The 24657-nt window shown below is 35.8% G+C and overlaps 1 pseudogene; it reads right to left on the bottom strand.

Moving 5' to 3' along the window:
- Window positions 1-431: 431 nt before the first annotated feature.
- Window positions 432-24595, bottom strand: LOC123532138 (probable proline iminopeptidase; annotated as a pseudogene).
- Between the last annotated feature and the right edge of the window lie 62 nt (window positions 24596-24657).

The raw sequence follows: 24657 nt of genomic DNA, 5'->3' as shown, positions 1-24657 counted from the left end.
CCATTCAATTGACAAGGCCGTTGAATAGTATAGTGTGTTGCTGTCCTCAAACAGCTCTTGTAAAAAGTGGCCTCCCTTTTGGCTAAGTTGTGTAAGGTTGCTGACTTTGAATATATTGCCCCTCAGTGCCCGCACCACTCTAGGTTCGAAACCTCACTTGTGGTGTGGATTTTTTTATGTGAAGAACTCTCCCAGCTGGCTAATCGGAGGTTGGTGGTTCTACATGCACCAAGGTGCCCATTTAATGTCCTAAGGGTCATCTAGGGTTTTCCTTTGCCATCTAAAGCAGGCAAGTCACCATATGGCCTAACATTGTGTCTTAGTGACTTAATATCCAACACAAAATCACTCAGTTTTGCATTTAAAAGTAATTAACATATTTTAAAAAAGACATGCCTAGGATTATAGAAGTAAGCACATGAAAAAGCTGGCTTGTTTCAAAATTTATTTCCTCAATGAATTACAGGTGCTTATATTTCTCACAGGCTTCCAACAATGCCTTTTCTATTCCTTTATCTTTACGACTGTGTCCGCCATCTGGTACCAAGCTTAATTCAGCTTCTGGAAATAGCTAAACGAACACAACATAATAAATGATAATTCTTATTTAACTTCTGGAAATAGTTAAATGAACACAACATAATACTTTTGAATCTTATTCAGCTTCTTGAAATAGCTAAAACAAAACATAATATGATAGTTCTTATTTGAAAATAGCTAAATGAGTAAAACATAATAAATGCTATTTAATATTCAGCTTCTGGAATTAGCTAAATGAACAAAACATAAAAGTTAGTTCTTATTTAGCTTCTGGAAATAACTAAGTGAACACAATACAATGTCTGTTGGATTTTATTCAGTTTCTTGAAATAGCTAATTGGACAAAGGCAGTATCTCTCAAGTTTTATTTAGCTTGTCGAAAAAGCTAAGGAACAGAATATAATGCCTGTTAAATCTTATTTAACTTCTCGAAATTGCTAAATGAACAAGACATAATACTGATAAATCTTATTCAGTTTCTAGAAAAGCTAAATGAACAAGACGCAATATATGTGCCATTCTTGAAATAGCTAAAAGAAAAAAAAGCAATTTCTGATAATCTCGAAAAAGCTAAACATAATTTTCAAGGTATGTGAGAATTTCATGTCTTTACTTATCATTTAGAAAAAAAGTGGCAGGTGAGCAGTTTGATAGGTTTATTATTTTATGAGTGAACCAACTTCTTACTAAGAAAAAAAACTTTTTGTTTGCTGATATATCAATGTAATAACGATAGATTTGTTCATCCATATCAGTGATAAATATTAAACTGGTTATATCTGTCTGCTCAGCTGCGTCATTTTTCTAAATTATCAGCACTAATAATATTATGAAAGAGAACCACAAAAATATTGAGGGAGCTTTAGAACGTTTGATTTAGTATTCAAACCTGGTAGTTTGCGGTATAGTAAAAACATTGCTTTAGAAGTAGACATGTGTTTTTGTAATTTACCTCATGAAGTTTCAAAGCTGTTTCAGGGGGGCAGACGATATCGTATCTACCTTGTACAATCGTTGTCGGAATATGTCGTATCTTCTTCACGTTTGACAAAATTTGGTCGTCTGCTTTTAGGAAAGCACTGTGGACGAGGTAGTGACTAGTGGAAAACAACAGAATTAAACATCATAAGCACATGTATCCTTCAATTCTCCTAATAATTTATTTTGGGGATATATAGAGAATAATAGGTTAGTGCCGTAGATGAGAAAGTTTATCTGGCGAGGTGGAGGAGGTTATCGGGTGAGCCGAAGGCGAACCTGATAACGTCCGGAGCCGAGCCAGATAAACTTTCTCCATCTTAGGCACTAACCTATTATTCTATTTATCTTGTCATTACTTCATTTTCCGATATTTGGCAATTTATTTTACAAAAATAAGTGTGCGACAACCGCTTTAATGACGTCATATTCGTAATGACGTCACTTATATAATGACGTGATTACCGGCAAAATCGCAATAACTTCTTCGTTTTTGAATAAAAACTCATTATTTGACCACTCATTTTCTTAGTTCGGACATTTCCAACACAATGATAATGGTTTCGTTGCAAAATTTCTTATGACAACAATATCCATCATAAGGTCACATGATCAACTGACCGTATATCACTGGTCACATGGTCAACTGACGGTATATCAAGAAAGATATACGGCACCCTGATATCGGGTCGAAAATACTGCAAGTGACAGGATAATACACTTTATCCTGTCACTTGCAGTATTTTCGACCCGATATCAGGGTGCCGTATATCTTTCTTTATATACCGTCAGTTGATCATGTGACCAGTGATATACGGTCAGTTGATCATGTGACCTTATGATCGATATTGTTGTCATGAGAAATTTTGCAACGAAACCATCATCATTATGCTGGAAATGTCCGAACTAAGAAAATGAGTGGTCAAATAATGAGTTTTTATTCAAAAACGAAGAAGTTATTGCGATTTTGCCGGTAATCACGTCATTATATAAGTGACGTCATTACGAATATGACGTCATTAAAGCGGTTGACGCACACTTATTTTTGTAAAATAAAAAATTGCGAAATATCGGACAATGAAGTAATAACAAGATAAATAGAATAATAGGTTAGTGCCTAAGATGGAGAAAGTTTATCTGGCTCGGCTCCGGACGTTATCAGGTTCGCCTTCGGCTCACCCGATAACCTCCTCCACCTCGCCAGATAAACTTTCTCATCTACGGCACTAATGCACCTGTCAATATTTTGCCCGCCCGGGGGAGCGGCGGGCATACACGGGACTTTAGACAGAAGACCATTCCCGACAGGCGGGAATTTGACAAACAATTGATGTACCAACCAGGCTGTAGGGTGGGATTTAGACAAAAAAGGTTGTCTCTAGGGTGGGGATTTAGACAACAAAATGTTTGAAATGTCAAATTCCCCTGGGTCAGCCCGCCCCCCCCCCCCCCCCCCCCCCCCCGGACGGGCAGAATATTGACAGGTGCATAACCTATTATTCTCTATTTGTAAGACCACAAAATGACAAAAGACTTAATTATAGGTCGCTGGACTCGATTGTGAGAAATAAGCTCTCTTGAAAATGACTCAACATGCAAGCCATTGCGTTTCAAGCATAGCGTAGGTTTTGCAAAATACTCCTAATGTTAATATTATTGCTTTATATTTAAATGCGTTAGGTGTAAGGTTATAAATTTTGCAAAGTCTCTTACGTGTATTTGGCTGAGGAATATGTCTGTATGGAACTGCAAATTTCCGGAAAGTCAATATTAGTTATTGCTATTGTTAGTGACCCCCGCGGAATTATGTGGAGTTAGCCGAGTCACAATATCTATCATACTGACCCAACTTTTTTTGTTAGCAAAGATCTCCATAATTTTCATACTGACCTGACACATTTCTGTATAGGGACACTAACAAACGCAGTACTTAATTTTAGTAGACCACTTATTTTTAGCCAAACACTACATGAAAGCATACTGACCCTCCACAGAAATATAGGCGGTCACTATGTTGTACCTCTTTAGCTGCCTTCTGAAGTCAACATTCTGCTCGCTATTATATAGTTGCCTTCTGTAGTCAGCTTTCTATTCGCTATTATGTAGTTGCATTCTGTAGTCAACTTTCTTCACGCTATTATGTAGTTGCCTTCTGAAGTCCATTTCATAGTTGCTTTCTATAGTCATTTTTCTGCTCACCCTACTATTGTTGCCTTCTGTAGCCAGCTTTTGCCATTCTAAAGTTGCCTTATGTAGTCAACTTTCTACACGCCATTCTATAGATGCCTTCTGTAGCCAACATTTTGCTCACAATTCTATAGTTGCCATCTGTAGTCAACTTTCTACATACCATATATTGCTATAGTTGCCTTCTGTAGTCACCTTCCTACTCGCCATTCTATAGTTGCCTTCTGTAGTCGACTTTCTGCTCGCCATTCTATAGTTTTCTTCTGTAGCCAACGTTCTGCTAGCCATTATTTAGTTGCCTTCTGTGACCAACTCTTTCCGCTAGCCATTCTATAATTGCCTTCTATGACCAACTCTTTCTGCTAGCCATTCTATAATTGCCTTCTGTGACCAACTCTTTCTGCTAGCCATTCTATAATTGCCTTCTGCATCCAACTTCTTGCTAGCCATTCTATAATTGCCTTCTGTGACCAACTCTTTCTGCTAGCCATTCTATAATTGCCTTCTGTGACTAACTCTTTCTGCTAGCCATTCTATAATTGCCTTCTGCATCCAACTTTCTGCTAGCCATTCTATAATTGCCTTCTGCATCCAACTTTCTGCTTACCATTCTATAACTGCCTTCCGTATCCAACTTTCTGCTTCCTACTGATCATTCTATAGTAGCCTTCGATACACCATTCCATAGTTGCTTTCTGTAGCCAACTTTCTACTCACAATTTGCAGCCAACTTTTTGCTCACCATTCCATAGTAGCTTTCTGTAGCCAACTTTCTACTCATAATTTGCAGCCAACTTTTTGCTCACCATTCCATAGTTGCTTTCTGTACCCAACTTTCTACTCACAATTTGCAGCCAACTTTTTGCTCACCATTCTATAGTAGCCTTCGATACACCATTCCATAGTTGCTTTCTGTAGCCAACTTTCTACTCACAATTTGCAGCCAACTTTTTGCTCACCATTCTATAGTAGCCTTCGATACACCATTCCATAGTTGCTTTCTGTAGCCAACTTTCTACTCAACATTCTATAGTAGCCTCCGATACACCATTCCATAGTTGCTTTCTGTAGCCAACTTTCTACTCACAATTTGCAGCCAACTTTTTGCTCACCATTCCATAGTAGCTTTCTGTAGCCAACTTTCTACTAACAATTTGCAGCCAACTTTTTGCTCACCATTCTATAATTGCCTTTTGCAGTCAACTTTCTGCTCGCCATTCTATAATCGCCTTTTGCAGTCAACTTTCTGCTCGCCATTCTATAATTGCCTTCTGCAGCCACCTTTTTTGCTCACCATTTTATAATTGCCTTCTGTAGCCAACTTCCTACTCACTATGCTATTTTATTCTTTTGTAGTAAACTTCCTACTCGGCATTCTCTAGTTGCTTCTGTAGCCAACTTTCTGCATACCATTCTATACCTACTTAATCCATTTTTCTGCTCACCATTATGTAGTTGCCTTCTGTACCAAGATTGTTACTCACCATTATATAATTTCCTTTTATAGTCTTCTGTCTACTTACCATTCTTTCTACTCACCATTCTATAGTTGCCTTTTGTAGCCAACTTTCTAAATCATTTTCTACTTGAGCAAGGGCTTGCTTATCAATGTACAGCCGCGATGTCATCACTGCCCATATACCCCAGGCCCGGGCGCATTCTAGCTTCGCTTTTTTATCATTTCCAATTAATCTGCGGTAAAAGGCACCAATAACATCGTATCTTTCTATCTAAAACAGAAATGATACAGTTCTACTCTGTAAATAGAAAAATATTAAGCGGGCAATAAAAGTCTTTCATAGAATCCTCGCTAGGCTAATCTGGACAACTTCGGACTTACCGTCCGAGACGGAATGACCAATAATTTTTGTCAGTTTTACAAATAATCGGAAACAGGACTTTACGCCTGCGGGAAGTATATATTTCGGAGAACTAGTAAACGTTGAAATGAACTCGTAGAACATCAAACTATAATCTAAAAACAACTGCGTTAAATTGTTCAAAACTTCGCGTCTGATTCTCTACGGTCCAATGTTTCAAATGCACAGGAGTTAAATCACGGGTGGTAAACGCGCAATCCAATTCCCGCCGGGAATACGCTTAAAATGGGTTGCGCAACGTCCCGTGCTGGTGTTGCGCGTAAAAAAAGACGAAATTGAGGTATGTGAAGTTATGATTTTGCTTAGTATGAGGCAAGTATAAATTTTCTCGAAAAAAGCAAAATGCTATTCGACACAGATATGATAATACATCATATGTGTAAAATATCTGGTTTGTAATTTATGATTCGGCTCTATTATCACAAAAACTCTGGCGACACGAAACGTGAAAAAAGTATGAAATCAACAAAAATGGCAGTTTCTGACCTCATATGCCTAATCTGAGGACATCTGATGCTTTTTATGATAACTCAACTGTTATAAAGTAACGAATATCAAACTTATTTGTTTCAAATCCTGCTTACGGGGACATAATTGACAAAATAATCATCGGGAATGGGGTTGCGCACCGGGAATGGAGTTGCTCATATACATCATAATGTGTATAATGTATACGCGCAACTCCATTCCCGGGACGCAACCCCATTCCCGATTATTTTTTGCCAATCTTTCCCCCAAAGGCCACATTTCATTCAAGTGTATGTACTATTCATGACTGTTTTACACGTGTTTGACCATTCGAAGCGTCACATTTCCAGAAAGAAGGCACAAGAGTTAGAAAATTTGCATTTTTCATGATTCCATGCTTTTTTGACAGCTCGAGCCATCAGAGTTTTCGTGATAACAGAGCTGATTCTTAAATTAATAAGTTGGTATTTCACACATATGATCCGTATTCATTTTTGTGTCGAATAGCATTTTGCTTTTTTTCGAAAGCACTCGTAAATGTGTAATTATTTACAAAAACAAAAACCCACCTACCTCGATTTTGTATATATTGATGCGCAATACCAGCACCGGAAGTCGCGCAACCCATTTTTAGCGTATTCCCAGTGGGAATTGGATTGCGCGTTTACCACCCGTGTAAATATTGGAAGTATCTGAACGATGAACCGTAGTCAGTCAGACGATAAACCACATAAAGGCATTGTTTATTATTTTTTATTCCTATCTGTTCATTAAAACATGATGATAGAAAGTATTCATTCTTCCGAGTTGTAATATGAATGGGGCATAATGCAGCTCCTTGAAGTCATAATTGACTCAACGGTCCCCGCGTCAACCGTTGTTAATCGTAGATTCTAACACGATCCGCAGCAATTGCTATATAAACATATAGTGAAATCGCCTACACATGAATCTACGATAAAATATGGTTGGCTGTTACATTTCACCCCCCCCCATGATTGTAACATAAGATATTCTACTTCAGTTCCATTACATTCGAATTATTTCAGGGCCAAACGGTTGAAAACAGCATTTCAAAAACATAAAAATAATAAAAGTAATACTGACTTATGTGTAGGTCCGTAAAACACGTTCTGCTATCTACGAGTGAATTCAATTAGCTCAAATATGATTCAGCGGTGACGTCATAAATATATGACATAAAATATGACGTCATAATGATGTGACGTCATACAAAAATTAAGCTCGTCACTCGAAACACAGGGTCAACTCGCCTAATTTGGTGATTCTGTTCATAATTAGTTTGCGAGCTGTTAGATTACTAATTTATGAATACTTCTCAAAATTCTGGTAAAAAAGAAACAAATATCTATACGTTCCATTGGCCATGCAACACTTTCTAACCATTGGGGGTAAATTGTAACAGCATATGACCCGAATGACGTATTACGCTGAAAATGTAGTACTGTAAAATGCGAATTATTTGCGTTGTTAGAATCGAAATAATAAATATGTTCCAATAATTTTATCAATTAATAAAACATGGGCAGTTGTTTGGATGCGAATAATTAAATCACTCGTGCTACGCACTCGTGATTTAATTATTACGCATCCAAACTCCTGCCCATATTTTATTTAAGAAATAATAAATCTGTTCCTATATTTTATCAGTTAATAAAATATGGGCAGGAGTTTGGATGCGCAATAATTAAATCACGAGTGCGTAGCACGAGTGATTTAATTATTCTCATCCAAACGACTGCCCATGTTTTATTAATTGATAAAATTATTGGAACATATTTATTATTTCGATTCTAACAACGCAAATAATTCACATTTTACAGTACTACATTTTCAGCGTAATACGTCATTCGGGTCATATGCTGTTACAATTTATTGCATGACTGCGGCATTTTCCTTTGAAGTTTTGTGTTTTCTAAATTCTGGTATCGCCACGGTTAGCCGTGCTCTAAATTCCGTTGCACACAGGTATCGCTCACAGTTTTCTCTGTCTCGGATGTAGAACAATACACACAAATTAGAAAGTGTTGCTGTGATAAGGTATTGAAAATGATAAGCTATTTGAAATAATTTATTACTGTATTTCTGTAGTTTAGTTCTCTACATCTTGATTTAAAACTTGATTTTTTAAATAACATAAAAATATAACTGCAAAAATGATTATGATATTCTATTCAGTTTAAAAAAAAATTACGTTTCTGGCAAAGTTTTACAATATGCTCTAGGTGTTAATTTCATCGATACATGAAACGTTTGTTGATAAAATTAGCCACGTGGGGTTTGTTTACATTGGATTCCCTGTTTCACCAGGGTTCATGAGCTCGTTAGCGCCTCTCTCCCCACCCCTCACCCCGGCAAATTCAATTTTTTAGCAGTTAGTTTAAATTATTTTTGAAACTCTATTTGTTTTGAAAAACAATTATACCAATTGATAAAGAATGTTTCGGTGCGTATTTATGCACTTTTTTATAACTTTTTTTTTCAGTAGTTTATTTAAAATTTTGAAAAAGGGATCTGATGTGAAGCATGCATAATTTATATAAATACCTGCCAAGCGCAATATTCTGGCTTTTATATGGTAGTTGGGGGTTTACCATGAAATGTTTCTAAGGGAGGCTCAAGAGGGGAAATATTTTTAAATAGTTTAAATTTAAGATATTTAAAAAATGTGTTCAGTTTACTGTTTTTAATCATGCAATAAATCAGTTAGACAATACATACGCGTGTGTTACTGGCGAGTATCATCATGCTTGGGATAATCTCAGGGAACGTAATTTGATAGCAAACTCGCCTCTACGAGGCTCGTTTGCTACCCAAATTACGTTCCCTGAGATTCCCCTGCGCATGATGATACCAGCCGGTAACACACTTTTATGTATTATCTAACTTATACTTACCCCCTATGGTTAGAAAGTGTTGCATAGCCAATGGAACGTATAGATATTTGTTTCTTTTTTATCAGAATTTTGAGAATTATTGCATGACTGCGGCATTTTCCTTTGAAGTTTTGTGTTTTCTAAATTCTGGTATCGCCACGGTTAGCCGTGCTCTAAATTCCGTTGCACACAGGTATCGCTCACAGTTTTCTCTGTCTGGGGTGTAGAACAATACACACAAATTAGCAAGTGTTGATGTGATAATGTATTGAAAATGATAAGCTATTTGAAATAATTTATTACTGTATTTCTGTAGTTTAGTTCTCTACATCTTGATTTAAAACTTGATTTTTTAAATAACATAAAAATATAACTGCAAAAATGATTATGATATTCTATTCAGTTTAAAAATTCAAATTACGTTTCTGGCAAAGCTTTACAATATGCTCTAGGTGTTAATTTCATCGATACATGAAACGTTTGTTGATAAAATTAGCCACGTGGGGTTTGTTTACATTCCCTATTTCTCCAGGGTTCATGACCTCGTTAGCACCTTCCCCAACCCCCACCTCCCAGCAAATTCAAAATTTTAGCAGTTTAAGTTTAAATTATTTTTGAAACTCTATTTCACAACTTTTTGTTTTGAAAAACAATTACACCAATTGATAAAGAAGGTTTCAATGCGTATTTATGCACTTTTTTATAACTTATTTTTTTTTTCAGTAGTTTATTTAAAATTTTGAAACAGAGATCTCTGATGTGAAGCATGCATAATTTATATAAAAAGACCCTGCCCAGCGCCATCTTCTGGCTTTTATATGGTAGTTGGGGGTTTACCATGAAATGTTTCTAAGAGAGGCTCAAGAGGGGAAATATTTTTAAATATTTTAAATTTAAGATATTTAAAAAATGTGTTCAGTTTACTGTTTTTAATCATGCAATAAATCAGTTAGACAATACATACGCGTGTGTTACCGGCGAGTATCATCATGCTTGGGAGAATCTCAGGGAACGTAATTTGATAGCAAACTCGCCTCTACGAAGCTCGTTTGCTACCCAAATTACGTTCCCTGAGATTCCCCCGCGCATGATGATACCAGCCGGTAACACACTTTTATGTATTATCTAACTTATACGTATTCATAAATTAGTAATCTAACAGCTCGCAAACTAATTATGAACAGAATCATCAAATTAGGCGAGTTGACACTGTGTTACGAGTGACTAGCTTAACTTTTATATGACGTCACATCATTATGACGTCATACTTTATGTCATACATTTATGACGTCACCGCTGAATCATAATTAGGCTAATTGAATTCGCTCGTAGAGATCAGAACGTGTTTTACGGACCTACACATAAGTCAGTATGACTTTTTATTATATTTATGTTTTTGAAATGCTGTTTTCAACCGTTTGGCCCTGAAATAATTCGTGTTACAATCATAGGGGGTAAAATGTAACAGCCAACCATATTTTATCGTAGATTCATGTTTAGGCGATTTCGCTATATGTTTATATAGCAATTGCTGCGGATCGTGTTACAATAACTGATAAAAAATAGGAACAGATTTATTATTTCTTAAATATAGAATGTTACACGAGCAGGTTACGTTTACAATCACCAAACCGCACCATAAAGTATTGATAATATTACCTCTGGAATAGGCCGGACAAATTTCTCAAATGCATCTGGAAATACTAAACTTGCCCCGTCTTGATAGTACCATACCAGCTCTCGCCTAAAGAAAGCGATTTCAAATATACAATTTCTCAAATAAGATATGATGCAGTTTTCCTTCTGAAAGAAAATGACATTTAGGAAATAATAATAACAATAGTTTTTGGGCTCGGGACCGAGTTCATGTCCTCGCAAAAGTGCAACTTGCAAATATACGAAAAGTTAAAAAATCCACCTACTGCCCTAACTGTCTTGAAAAATGAAGAGCACCATTTTTCAGTTCTCTGTATGTAGCTTAACACAGCCAAATGTTTTTCTTTCGGCATTATGCAGTTCAAGTCTTGACTTATACAATATTAGATTGAAACTAAGCTTTATTTTGAGTCGTATAACAAACAGGTATGATCTTTAACCCTTATCATGCTGGACACGATTGATTCTGCCTTTGCGACCAGTGTTTACATATCCATGCAGTCTGATCATGATCTGCACTGTTCGCCATTCAGTCAGTATATTTTTGGTAAGCACCCCTTTTAACAGTTAATGGTACTGTCTAAATTGAAAGATGGACCAGTCCATTTTAGAAATTTAGCAGGGTATAGTTTAAAATGTTCACACTTCAGTCGATTGAAACATTACGATCCTTAAACCGTCGCATTTACCTTCTAAATGTGTAAATCCCACGAATAACGAGGGCTTTCACCCTGTCGGGATGGGTTTCAGCATACACCAGAGCTAGTGTTGAGCCCCAGCTGCCTCCGAATACAATCCATTTATCTATTTCAAGTTTCTCTCTTAATTGTTCCATATCATTCACAAGATCCCATGTCGTGTTTTCCTGAAGGTCGAAAAGGTCAAGTCAATATACCGGACTCTCATTCTTCCGAAGGGAGCATTTGTTAATCTTGGAAAAGTCGTGCTGAAGTTTACGGTATTGTGTTTGAGTTAAACGAACTCTGTTTTCAGACTTTCAGAGCGGGCTCAGAAAATTATGTCTCGTATAAACGTTTATTATTGTGTTCTCCCAGAACCTCATTTTACACAATAGAATTATACATAGAGTTCAGTGGTTTGTTCTAAAATGTGTTTTACAATTACATTAAATACTGTGTAGGCCTAATCCTCAACAAAACGAGAAAATTCGTCACTAAAATACTTTTATAGCGCATTTATCACTGTCAAATGACAATGAATCAAAGTTTTGTTTGGCGTTCCATAGATCTGAGACCTAAAACTACAATTCTATGAATACAAATACATTTACATAAAGCAAATTTTTGTTTCTAAACTGTTCTTGTTTTTCAAAACAAACAGAATACCCTAAGTTCCGCTGGAGGTGTGGATTTTCCTGTTCCTCTTTGGTCTGAGAATGATTCTGTAAACTTTCGGATCAAAAAATGTTCTGTCACTAGGTGATGTACCCCATCTTGGGCCCCCATGTCTGAATCAAGAATTTTCATCGTGTAAATGGCGACAGTTTTGAATATGACAGAAAATTGTTGAATATCGGTGGACATTATTTCTGTTTTGCCTGTTACGCTACTAGACACGGTAAAGTAAGCTGAAAGAACTTGCACGATTTCGTTTTGTTTAAGAAAGAAAAACTCCTTTGTCAAAACCGTTTCTAATATCATTACTAGCATTAGATCTTCTGCTAGCTGACCGGAAGATGGTAAGAAGTTGAGCAGCCAGGCAATGAATAAGATCGGGTAGCTACTGCAAGAATAGGCATAAAAACTGCTAAAAGGTTTTTTAACCTTATTGTATTTTTTTTTTTTGCATCTCATCTGTGTCTATTACGGAAGCATAGAGATGACGTCGGATTTTTTTTTTTCGTGTGGCCACGAGATATAACTAAGAAAAAAACGAAAAACAAAATATGTTATATCTCGTGGCCACGAGATATAACTAAGAAAAAAAACAAAAAACAATTTTTTTATTCGTGGCCATGAAATACACTCAACAAAATTCCTAATTGGTCAGTTTATATTGTATTACTATTTTGTTAATAATGCATGTATTCATACAAAATTTCACATACCGACATTTGAATAGGTACTGCAGCTAATTATTGATTTATTTTTGGCGACTCACAGCCAAAGTAACCGCATTAGGCGTTTTGACTAACATTACATATTTTGCACGTGCAGGGCATGTGCACCAACATGCACGTGTTCGTTTACACTTTTAGCATTACTGACGAAAGTCCTACTAGAAAAACACATATCATGGTGAAACTGACACAAAATCAACGCGATCGAGCTGTCGGAATGTTGCTAGCCGGGACACATTTACGACACGTGTGTAATTATTTTTGCAATTTCAAAAGAATTTTGATATAATTTGTTTGTAGCTGTTACTTTGATGGTTATTTCCATTTTTAACCTTATTTCCGTTTACAAGAACCTTCAATCGTTGGTTATCTACCTGTATCTAGCTGTTTTGGCAAAATTTAACCCAAGGACAATTCATTGAAGTGACCGATTTTGAGTTTTGTTGAAAAAATTCCGATAGCCCGGGCGCGTTGCTATTGTGTCAATTTCACAATGATATGTGTTTTTCTAGTAGGGCTTTCGTCAGTAATGCCAAAAATGTTCACTAACAAGTGCATATTGGTGCGCATGCCCTGCACGTGCAAAATACGCAATATTGTTCAAAACGCCTAATGCGGTTACGCTGGCCGTGAGTCGGCCAAAAATAAATCAATAATTAGCAGCAGTACCTATTCAAATGTCGGTATGTGAAATTTCTTGTAAATACATGCATTATTAACAAAATAGTAATACAATATAAACTGACCAATTAGGAATTTTGTTAAGTGTAAAACTAAGAAAAAAAAACGATATTTTGCTAATTCGTGGCCACGAAATATAAGTAAGAAAAAAAAAACTTTTGCTAATTCGTGGCCACGAAATATAATTAAGAAAAAAAACGAAAAACAAAATTGTCTAATTCGTGGCCACGAATTACCAACATATCGTTTTTTGTTTTTTCTTAGTTATATTTCGTGGCCACGAATTAGCAAAGATCGTTTTTTGCTTTTTTTTTCTTATGTATATTTCGTGGCCACGAGTTAGTAAAAATCGTTTTTCGTTTTTTTTTCTTAGTTATACATTGTATTTCGTGGCCACGAATTAGCAAAAAAATCGTTTTTTTTTTGTTTTGTTTTTTCTTAGTTATATTTCGTGACCACGAATTAGCAAAAGAAAAAATCGTTTTTTGTTTTTTTCTTACTTATATTTCGTGGCCACGTTTTAGCAAAAAAATTGATTTTTGTTGTTTTTTCTTAGTTATATTTCGTGGCTATGGATTGGCAAAAAAATCGTTTTTTGTTTTTGTCTTTGTTTTATTTCGTGGCCACGAATTAAGAAATTGTTTGTTTTTTCTTTGTTTTTTTTTCTTAGTTATACCTCTAGGCCACGAGATAACTTTTTTTGATTTTCGTTTTTTCTTAGTTCTCTCGTGGCCACGACATAAATAAAATTAAAAAATCCGATGTCCCCTCCATGCTTCCGTAGTCTATTAAGTTAATTCTCCTTTCTTTTTATACACCTTGCAAATCAAATATGGAGGAATAATTATGACAAATTGTAGATAATTTTTACTGGTTTCTTCATTTTTATTTCAATTTTGTCAAGAGAGGTAATTATTACGTAAAATACTTACAAATAAACTATAGGATTTCCATTTTTGTTTCCAGACTCTTCATAGTATATGCTGTGTAAATCTGAGACTTTGAGCATTCCAGTCGAAAACGGTTCAATATCCGGATACATTTCCCCGGAGAGCATTGACATTATGCACGTGCTCCTGTGCTGATATTTAAAGATTAATAGTACATTTTCATGTGTTAGGAACTGCTGTCAGAAGCCGATAAGCCCAGTGCAACAGTTCTAAATATCGCCCCGGTGCTGAAGGAAAATAGCTTTTATTACCTAACGCATGATACAACAGTTTAATTGCCGAAAAATACTCATCTGAGAATTTTGTCTAAAAGAAAAATGGCTTGTTTGAAAATAGTTGATAGAACGCGATCGCCCTTGATACTAAGCCAGTAAAGGTTTAGTAAACACCCGGTGGAATATTTTCTGGGCATGAAACAGCATGGCAGAGCAAGAATATTTCAGTTTTCGAGAAACAGACACACACAGTGAATGAACATGTTATAGCTCATTAGTTAATAAAAAAAAATATTTTGAGATTGTGAGTCAGCGCGGGTCTGAGGTTTTTATCTGAGCAGGTTTTTGGTCTTCCTCCGGTCACCATATGAGCCGCGTCATGAAAAAAAACCAATATAGTGGCTTTGCGATCAGCATGGATCCAGACCAGCCTGCGCATCCGCGCAGTCTGGTCAGGATCCATGCTGTTCGCTAACGGTTTCTCAAATTGCAATGGGTATTGAAAGCGAACAGCATGGATCCTGACCAGACTGCGCGGAAGCGCAGGCTGGTGTCGATCCATGCTGGTCGCAAAGCCATTATGTTGGTTTTCTTATGGCGCGGCTCATACGACGTTTCGATAAGACTGTTCCACAAATCAGTGGCATGTGGTGGAGGGGGTATGTGGCGGTGGTAAGGGGATACTATGACGCATGATACTAAACGTGAAAAAAATAGGTATGGTTGATGGATGGATTTAAGGGGAATAAATGTGGGTGGTTATATTCTGTTCATCACCATTTACCTAAATTCCAAGTTTTGAGTCAACACTTCGAATTAATAGTTTTTAGTTATGCTCCGGACGCTGCAAATTACGGCATATGGGAAAATTAGACCCATCGTGAAAATCACAACAAAAGCCGATAATACGTTTGGCCAGGTAAATCGGCTGCCGATACTGTTCGCTAGTTTTCGGCCTACTCCGTATTTCAGGCCGATGTCTAACCCTTCTTCGCCAATGTACCGTTACATTAATAGTTTTGATCGTATGGATTTAGGGATATTGTTAAGTTTAATTTACAGTGATTGCAAAGATAGATTAGAAAATAGAAATCTAAATGGCTGTTGATGGTTTAATCAGAATACCATTTTTAACGGTATTCGCAACAAATACATTATTTTATTTTATGTTTTTCGGTTGTTTATCGAAATATTACGGTGAATTACATCCTGATAAACTCACTTGCCACTCAGTGAAAATTATCAAATCTGATACCCGGATTAACGTCAAAAAGTTTACCGAGCGTACTGAAAGCCGGAAACAATATGACGATGACGTCGTTAAAATGACGTCATCTTTGCGATGCTTCCTGATAAAGTTTCCCGCAAATTTGACATTTTATTGAAATAAACACAACAAAGTAGAGTTTTAGACATAAAATAAACAGAAAAATTTTTGGTAACGATGTAATATCACGGTAATTTCACTCGTGAACACCAAAAGTTGTTATTTTCACTCGTGGCTGCGCCACTCGTGAAAATATCACTTTTGGTGCCCACTCGGTGAAATTATAACGTGATATTACACCGAAACCAACAATTATCCTCTATATAAAACCAAACAATGACTTTCCAAAAGTAATTTCTTCTTTCTTACAATCAGATGGAAACTCGCTTTTATAATACTTTCTTTGATGTTCATGATTATGAAATAAAGATTTTAAGTAGTTTTTATGTAATCAAATAACTGCACATTTATTATTATGTCGTGAGCGGTGTCCAACTAGCTTAGAATTTTCTGCCAGCTCAAGATCGAAATTCAACTTCCCAACTTATCGAATTTTGATCCTAAGCTACACCTGAAGATTGAAAAACGTCAAATTTCAAAATAGCTTTTAATTTTGGGCCAGCTCAATGATCGAAATTTGTAATATTCCAAAAGCCAAATTTCGATCTCGTATTGAATGAACAGCCTGTTTCAAGATTGATATTGAAATGAAAAAGTCAAATATCGAGCAAGCAGTTAGTGTCGAGCCATCTCGAAAATCTTACTTCAAATTTTGAAAAGCTGAATTTCAGTATAATACTGAAACTGCAATCTGCTCAAAGTTCAAAGATTAAAAATCGTGCAAGATCGGATATATCGAAATTCAAGTTTTTATGCCCCCGGCATGTACTGATGTGGGAGGCATATAGTGATTGTCCTGTCCGTCCGTCCGTTCGTCCGTCCATCTATCAGTACAAGGTTAACCAAATTGGACCGTTTCGTCTAGCATCAATACCCCTTAATAGAATGACTTGATACTAATGCAGATGTAACCTGTGACCATTCCTCATCTTCAGACATCACCTGACCTCAGTTTGACCTTGACCTTGAACTTGACCTCGTTTTGAACTTAGGTTGCTTTGTATCGACAAGGATGCCACCGGGGGCATCAAGCGTTTATTGAACACAGCTCCTTGTTAAAAATCGAAATAGATTATTCTCGGTATTATATTTCAAGCATGCTCGAATTTTCAAAGCAATCGAATTTGAAACTGGTATTAAATGTTAAACTATCTTTTAAACAGCCAGCTTCCGGGAAAACCCAGTACTGGTGTCATATGAGAAGTCATGGTCGTGACCCCTCTCACGGATGCTCGAACCCACGACCCCTGGATTGAGCGGCCGACACATTATTCACTGGACGACCGCTCCCCTCAAAATATTTGAATTTCGGTCATCCTGCTGGATCTAATTTCAATTCTGCCTCGAAATTCGACGAATTCTTTTTATTTTAATTTCGATTTCCTAGTCTGTGCGAAATTCAATGTAAGCGAAATTCAACATCATCCTTTCAAAATTTGAATTTTGATTTTCTACTTCTAACTTGCCCAAAATATGCCGCCTAAAATTTCAACGTTTCTTTTTTAAATTTTGAACTTCGATCCTCAAGCTGTTTAAAATTGACTATTGGCTGTAAACAAATCATATTATAGAGCGTCCACTAATTTATAAATCCGTACATGTGTGCTGTTTAGCGGGTGAGAAGATATCAGTTTTACCGTTAAGGAGCTTAAATTTCGTAAGAATTGACGGAAACATACGAGAATGTTCGAGTCTTTCCGATAAGGAAAAAAAACCTATACTCATCTGCAAAATGCTTAAAAAAGACCATTTTCTTCTTCACCTAGAAAACTGAAATTAGTATGAAACAATAGCTAAATGAATATAGATTACTAAGTCGTTTGCAAAGGTCTTTAAGCACACATAAGAATTTATTTATTCTTTGTTAAAAAGAAGAAATTTCAGCAAATTATCCAAATTTTACTATATTTCTAATTGTAGATAGACAGACATAAAGTATACGCAAAAAAAGACCATTTTCTTTTAAATTCATTTTTAAAATAAAATATTCATAAGAAAGACAATGCATTGAATATTATCACATCGTTTGCAAAGCTAAAATACCTATAATACTTTTTCCATGGATTTAAATAAAGTAAAGGGCTCCTTCTTTGCGCTATATAAAATATTTTCACTCGTGTGAAAAATCGATGGGTCTAATTTTCCCATATGGACAGATTTAACCTTTGGCCTCAATTCTTGAGAGTCGACCCGATTTTATGCTTTACACAACGTCTCATCGCCTCCTTCCTAGGTTTCAAGTTGATGTCAATATTTCGATTTTTTTAAAAAGTCCTGTACCGACAAGAAATATTACGTCGGATTTGATCTTTGACTTCAATCTGTTACCTTTGAGTCTACGGATCTGGTTTCTACACTCTGCATATCGTTTTATCGCCACAGTTTGAAGTCAGTATCTTGAATTGATTTTAAATGAATTATACTTCGGACACAAAATATGACGGTCAGATGGACAGACATACGCACGTGCCATCACATAATACGTCCCGCTTTTCAAAAACGGGTGTATAAAAGCAAACGATGTGCATTTTCTGCGATGTAGTGTAAACGTACTTGTTGATGGTGTAGATTTAGCTCCCCTTTTCCCAGCTCAGGCAATTTTATTGCCGTCATGTAAAATATGATAAAAGTCTTAATCAGTAGATTAATTAATTAATTAATTATTAAAAGACTTCATTGAAAGCAGTGATATGCATTCAGTTGACAAGTAGTTAAGTAATTTTATGATACATGTGGGTTTTTTTTTTTTTCATTATTTATAATGAAGTCCTAGTAGTTGACATGACGTTAAACTCCTAGCATATTTCGAGATAAACTCAAAACTAATTTGTCATATGTAAAGATAAATAAAACTTACAGAAAACAGCAGCCTTAATAACAAAGTAAATAAATCAGTAATCCAAGGCCAGTGCAACACAAAAATATCATAAAGTAATAAATGCAAAGCCACGTAGAAAGTGTATAGTTTATTTTTAATACTGCAACCTATTTTGTACATAACTGATAAGATTCAAAATGACCTTTCCGTCACAAGTTACATGTCTGTTTAATAATTTATTCACCAAATAGTCTATGCCATTTTCGGACCCTTTAAGTTCATCATCGAGTCATTAACCTTTACCCTGCTAAATTTCTGAAATGGACTGGTCCATCGATCAATTTGGGCAGTATCATTTATTATTTGACGGGGTGATCACTGAAAATTTACTTCTTGACTAGCCACCGGACTGATAATTATGATATTTCTATGTATTTGTTTTCTTTTTTGTGTCCAATGCCATTTGATAGGGACAAAATCCATTATATTCTAGAGATTTTCTAAGGGGACTGATGTTAAAATTATCAATGATTTTGGACAGTTCACTACATTAAGTCATAAAATAGTCTAGGAGCTAGTCTAATCTTGGTCTGCACTGGTCGCAAAGGCAAAATCACTTGTAGCCAGCAGGCTTAAGGTTAAGGTTAAGGTTAGATATCTACCTTGTCTCTTAGCATATTTAGTGTGCTATGAAACAAAATATATTCAGATATACAAAACTTAAAAACTGCTATTAAAAGTTGTTATTTCAATATTATCTGTTTTTACGAAAATGTTTTATTTACCTTTAGTCTGCTGGCAGCAAGTTACTAGTGCAGACCAAGACCATCCTTCAGAGGAGGACACATGTAAAATGCGGCATCTCTAAAGCATTTAGTTTGTAATACGAGAGGAAAATGTGCAGCCCGATACGGGACTCGAACCTGCGACCTTCTGCCCTCTCCTGTTTTTCAAAGACAAACTCAGGTTCTTTTGACTAACCCAGCCATTGCTTAACTCTAGGATTACATGGCTAGTCACCACACTCACGGCACGTGTACTAGGAGAGGAAAACTGTAAAGCCCGATACAGAACTCGTGAACCTGCGACCTTCTGCGTGCAAGTCAGATGCCCTACCAATTCAGCTAATCGGACGAAATATATCATAGACTAATTATATACATTATATATACACTGCTACAAGTTTACAGAAATAACTTTGCACAACTGCTGCATTGTTTTAATTATTCTCAATTTGATATAGCTTTACTTATTATGAAACTTTTTATTGATATATTGCATACATGGGGCATTGCCCGGAGCGATTAATAGATAAATAAGTACGTCCACCATATGCCATTGCCTACAATCCAAAGCAAAATACTTATGATTTATCGGAATGAGACGGGTTATTAAAACCAACGGCAAAGGTTTCAAGGTCATCTCCCAGCCTCATTTTCCCGAACGAAATTTTTTGCAAAACTTTCATTATGATAGTTTTCAGCGACATCCGAACATCAAGTATAAAGAACATACAGAATGGCACAGTGTACATTGCCTGAATATGAATAAAGAAAACAACTATTATCCACTTGTACTCGTCAGGGCCATAAATTCTTGAGTTGAAGTGCAAAATCACCATGGCAATCTCCCGAATAAAGAAAACGATGTTCATGAAAATGACACATCTCAGCCACTGTGGCTCATCGTCGCGACCCTCCGTCCGTATTTCTCTCAGTTCACCTGACATTGTCGTAAAGGTGATCCTGGACCGTTTCAGGTAGTACGTGATCACGGCAGCAAAAGTAAACAGGAAGCAGACGACACACGGTACGAGAGCACGAAGGACAACTCTTGCCCTCCTTACCGATTTCTGTTTCAGTATGAAACAAAAGGTCTTTTCATTTTCACTGGCACTATTGTTGTTAATGACCACGTGAGCAATTACCATGCTGACGATAAGCCAGCCGAACAGAATCGATGCTAAAAATCTGTGGAATGAATTTGAGGCCCATTTCTCAAGGTTCAAAATCTTTGTAAAAAATATTTCCACATTGATCAAAATAACGTTCATCCCTACGCCAAAAAAGACATACTCTGCGGTATACATGATAAAATAGCATGACTGTCTGCTGTCATACAGAATTTCGGAATGAGCTGCAGGGTGCAGAACTAATCCAGTAAATATAGAGAGGGCCGTAAGGTGATACAGGTACCACATCTGAGATTTTTCGCGCAGTTTCCTGTCCAGTATGGTGAGGAAGAGGAGCATGGCTATTAACGATGAAATCACGGCCAAAGCAACGTTCACACCATAAAGAATCTACAAAGTAAATAAATAAATATGAATGTTATAATTTCAAAATCGTTTGTAGTACAAAACTGTTAACAGAGAGATTCTCCCCATAAACACATTTTATATATGCGCTTTCAGTAGCAAACCGTTAACGTATTACGGCCCAAAAATTCAACAGGAAATGATGTCAACGTGATAGAACAACGCAGACATTCCCGTGCAATTCATGGAAATTTAAAAACACGCGTTATTCCTACACTGTACTCTACGGCAATTCCATTTATAGATACTATACTAGTGATTCAGTGTGTGTCATGTATTTATTTAAAATCAAATTGCATAGAGTTCATGTCCAACAACCAGAAAAGAAAAAGAAACAAACAAAAAAACAAGAGGGCTGTATAAGGCCCTAAATCACTCATCTGACCTATACAATTTGACTTCAAATAAATACATGACACACTTAATCATTAATGGTAATATATGTGTTTAGCATACACAAAAGTATTACACAAGTCAACTGCCTTCATTTGAAAATGAAATGAAACAGTGCATTACAATTATGCTACAGACCGAGCTTGATGAAGTTTCAGCAGGCGGTTCATAAAAATAATTTGTTTAACGGTCTTTCTTTATTTACCTCTAGCGGGCCCGTAAAGCCAAGAGCCCCCATTTGAACAAACTTGAGAAAAAAACTAACAATGATGCAACAGATTTACTTATTTGATGAGGCTCTATCGAGCGTTTAAAAACAAGATTCTGCAAAGTTTTACCAAGTTTAATGAAGATCCATCCAGAAGAGAAGAAGTCGTTTGAAGGTTTTTCTATTTTTAGCTTTAGGGACCCTTAAAAGGGGTCGTGTGTCCCCGTTTGAACAAACTTGAGAAGAGACTTACTTTAGCAAATTTTTCTACACTTTTCCATTTGTTTCTTCGAACGAAGTCGTCCTCATCATCGAGCTGTATATTACCGGAAATCGGCACATTGCCTGTTGCATTTGTATTGTTCAACGCCTACAAATAAAATTTGAATACCTTACCGATTGCACTACTTGTACCGAAAGATAAGATATATTACACGTATGAAGCTGAATTCACCTTTGCAAATTACGCATTAACTGTAATATTCTTAGGCAATTTAAATTTAACATACGGTATTACGTATGTTTATCTTCTTTTTTTTTTCATTTTTCCTCCAAAGAAAACGTAAAAACACCCCCGAAATACGGCATAAGGGTGCTTATAAATGACTTGAAACTATATAATAACATCTTATTAACATTTTTAAAATTCCCGAAGACGTAGTGGGTGGGGAAGAGGGGGGTTTAAAAGTCATGCCGATGAACGATGACAGGAAGATAGCTTTGTGATTGTCTCTAAAAAGAAGATAAACTAGATAACGAACGAGGTTTCGATTATTAAGCTATCATGATGTTCAGAAACTCACTGTGTTTAACTGCCTGTCATTGTTGCCGAGATTAAATTTGCTATATTAAAATCAAAACATGCGGAATGGATAGATAAGTTTTGTAAAACGCTATGAAAGAATCGAAATTATACCAGATGTCGGCTTACTGACTATATTTCGTGTTTATGTTGATAATAATATGGATACTCAAGATAAGAAAACTGACTCTATTTCAAGTCGTTAAAAGTAACATTGACTTTTTTAGTCATTAAAGACAATAACGCGGACAAAATATAATAGCACTGACTCTATTTCAAAACATTAAAGGTATTGCAAAATTTGTTGTCAGAATAAATTTACCTGCATAACTTGTGTTGTCAATCGTTGGACAATAGTTACTGCCAAACTACCATTCTTATTGTAAATCTGAAACATAAAGAACACAAAGAACAAATGAGCCGCACCATGAGAAAACCAACACAGTACATCCGCTCAGTCTGGTCAGGATCCATGGTTTCTTTAATTGCAAAAGGCTTTGAAAGCGAATAGCATGGATCCTGAACAGACTGTGCGGATGCGCAGGCTGGTCTGGATCCATGCTGGTCGCAAAGGCACTATGTTGGTTTTCTCATGGCGCGGCTCAAATAAAGATCAGATATTTCTGTTCCCTGAAGCCCAGACTTTAGCATTGGTCCTGTTAAAACAGATGTGTTGTTCGAGTGATCTAAGAACTGGTATGGAAAAAAGTAATCGGGAGTTTGGTCTTGAGTCTTGACTTTGCACATAATTATGAAATAGGCATTAAAATATCATCCAAGTACGTGTGTGTTGCCAAACATATGATAGATATTTTTGTTTCTTTTCATTATTCTTAACTTCACATTATAGAAAAACAGCTATTTTTCAACCAAAGTGCGTAAAAAGGTATGTAAACAACGGAAGGTTAGGACCGACAGACCTGACAAGATCTTAAATAAACTCGATTATTTACCTTAAAAATGAAACATATACTTTACGTCGTAGAAAATATTGCCAAATGAGAGTCTCGATGGACATGTTCTTTTCTTTGTAAACAAACTTTAAATTAATGGTTTTCTGTCACATAGTAAATTGAAATAAAGTCTCTGAACAACGTCCAAGTTGCATGAAAATGAATATTATATCGAATGCATTGTCTGGATTTTTTTTTTTTTTTTTTTTTTTTTTTTTTGGAAAGCTGTGTATGTATATGCAGTATAGGACACTTATACTTTAAAAGTAGAAATTTTCGCGAGGGTTTAATTTTCGCTTTATTCGCGAGGCCATACATCTCGCGAAAATTAAACCTAGCGTAAATATTCACCATAAGTATAATTCAAATTCAAGTACAATACCATTTTTACAATTTCGCGAATACTAAACCTCGCGATCATACTCAACATTTCAAATTCGCGAAAAGTTGACCCAGCGAAAACATGTGCTTTTACAGTAGTAAGATTTAAGAAATGAGAATGAATATATGCCAGATTTAAATCGCCCTTCATTAAATAAGTTATAGAGTGCATTCGGTCTAAACTCACTCTTTGCATCAGACTCCTCTTGCCAAATATTTGTGCATAGCGTTTTGTATGAACAAAAATGAGACAGGTCAATTGAAGGACATTGATTCATTGAAGTAATTCTTCGGCTCGGTCATGTTTAATTGATTTTTGTCTCGAACTGCAAAGCTCAGATTGTTTAGAGCAGTACAGTCCCGATAATTGCAAGGCACATGCTTTTGTGTATTTATCAAGAACAGTTAACTAGAATATATTTTAGGAAAGAATCGTTTACTTTATTAAAAAAAAAAAAAAAAAAAAAAAAAAAAAAAAAAAAAACATTGAAACACTTTACTCAGTATGCCAAGTGTCATTTCAACGTGTTAAAAATCAACAATTGTGACGAACAACAATAAATGATTTTCAAAGATTAATATTTAATTAAGCAAATACACACAGCACAGGAAAAGGAATTAAGTAATGTACAAAATGGAACGAACAATTAAATTAAAATAACTTACCGTCATGACTTTATTGTAAACAAAAAATCTCCGTTTACATAAATTCCATGTCACTTTTACACCAGCGTAAACAAACCGTGCTATTAATTTGCCAGTGTTGTAATGGTGTTTGTGTATCAGTTGTTATTTACGACAAAATACTTGTTGTTAATTGATAAAGAATACTATAGTCCAGTTCACAAAGCCAATGCTGTAAACAA

This window comes from Mercenaria mercenaria, chromosome 11 (assembly GCF_021730395.1).
Source record: "Mercenaria mercenaria strain notata chromosome 11, MADL_Memer_1, whole genome shotgun sequence".
NCBI lineage: Eukaryota > Metazoa > Mollusca > Bivalvia > Venerida > Veneridae > Mercenaria > Mercenaria mercenaria.
Note: the sequence above shows the minus strand (reverse complement) of the source record. Positions and strands in the feature narration are given on the sequence as shown.